This window comes from Otolemur garnettii, unplaced genomic scaffold (assembly GCF_000181295.1).
Source record: "Otolemur garnettii isolate 467f Iridium unplaced genomic scaffold, OtoGar3 scaffold00017, whole genome shotgun sequence".
NCBI classification, from domain to species: Eukaryota; Metazoa; Chordata; class Mammalia; order Primates; family Galagidae; genus Otolemur; species Otolemur garnettii.
The window spans coordinates 14,383,887-14,385,704 of NW_003852412.1; positions in this window are offsets into that span (position 1 = coordinate 14,383,887).

Here is a 1,818-nt window from a genome sequence, read left to right on the forward strand (position 1 = left end):
CGTCATTGTTGTTTGGCGGGTCCGGGCTGGGGATTCGAACCCGCCACCTTAGGTGTACGTGGCTGGCACCTTAGCCGGTTGAGCTATAGGCACCGAGCCTGTAGAGCTGGTCTTATTGTGGTAATTTCCTCAGTGTTTCTATAACTGCAAAAGATTGTTTATCCATCTTTTTTTTTTTTTTTTTTTGAGACAGAGCCTCAAGCTGTCCTCTTGGGTAGAGTGCTATGGCTTTACTGCTCACAGCAACCTCCAACTCCTGGGCTCAAGTGAGTCTCCTGCCTCAGCCTCCCAAGAAGCTGGGACCACAGGCGCCGGCCACAACGCCTGGCCATTTTTTGGTTGCAGCCATCACTGTTGTTTGGCGGGTCCAGGCTGGATTCCAACCCGCCACCTTAGGTGTATGTAGCTGGCGCCTTAGCCGCCTGAGCCACAGGTGCCGAGCCCAACTCTTGGGCTTAAGTGATTCTCCTGCCTCCACCTTCCAAGTAGCTGGGACTATAGGTACCTGCCACAACGCCCGGCTATTTTTTGGTTGCAGCCATCATTGTCATTTGGTGGGCCCATGCTGAATTTGAAGCCACCAGCTCAGGTATATGTGGCTGGCACCTTAGGCTTGAGCCACAGGTGCTGAGCCTTTCCATCAATTTTGAAGCTTTCAGTCCAGAATTCTGGACTGAAAATTGGCTCGTTTAAGGATGCTGAAGCTATAGGCAGGCGTTGTGGGGGGTGCCTATAGTCCCAGCTACTTGGGAGACTGAGGCAAGAGAATTGCTTAAGCCCAAAAGTTTGAGGTTGTTGTGAGCTGTGACACCACAGCACTCTACTGAGGACAACATAGTGAGACTCTGTCTCAGAGGAAAAAAAAAGAATATTGAAGGTGGATGACCATCTTCTTCTGACATGGAAGGTTTCAGTTGGAAAATGTGCTGTCATCCTAATGGCTCTGCCCCTGTAGGTCAGTTGGTGCTTACTCCTGGCTCCTTGCAGAATTTTTTCTTTCATCTTGACTTTGAACAGGTTCATAACAATGTGTCTTGGAGAGGCTCTGTTTGAGTTGAGATGACCTGGGGTTTGATGTCCATCTGAAAGAAGTGTGTCGGGGTCTTTAGTAAAACTTGGGAATTTTTCATTTATGATAGTCTCCAATAGGGCTTCTATTCCTTTGGGACAATCTTTTTCCCATTAGGAATCCCTGTTATTTCTATGTTTGAATGCTTCATGTAGTCTTGTAGTTCTCTAAGCATCTGTTCTGCCTTCTCACTCTTCTTTTCTACCAGGGTTAAGTCAAAAACTTTGTCTTCTAACTCTGAGATTCCTTCTTCACCATAGTCTAACCTATTTTTAATACTTTCTACTGCATCTTTACATTCCCTGATCATTTCCTTCATTTCCTTATGCTCTGCCATATCCTTTCTATAGTCTACATATTTTTCATCTGACTTTTGGTTCTGTCTTTCTGTTTTCTCATCCATTCCTTTTATCGTCTTTATCATCCATATTTTAAATTTCCTTTCTGTCAAGTCCATTAATTCTTTATAGATGGGGTCCTCTGCAGTAGCTGCCTCATGGTCCCTTGGGGGAGTTCCTCTGTTTTGGTTTTTCATGTTTCCTGAATTTTTCTATTGATTCCTCTTCATGTGTTCTTTCTTCTTATTCACCTCCTTGTCCTCCTTTTTCCTTCTCTCTGCCTCTTTTGCTTCAAATTACCTTGTCTCAGAGCTTAGATCTTAAAGTGGCCTCAGCCTGAGGAAAATCAAACTCTTCTTTATGGCCAAATAAACATAAGTCCTTACTCTTTTTTTTTTTTTTTTTTTTTTT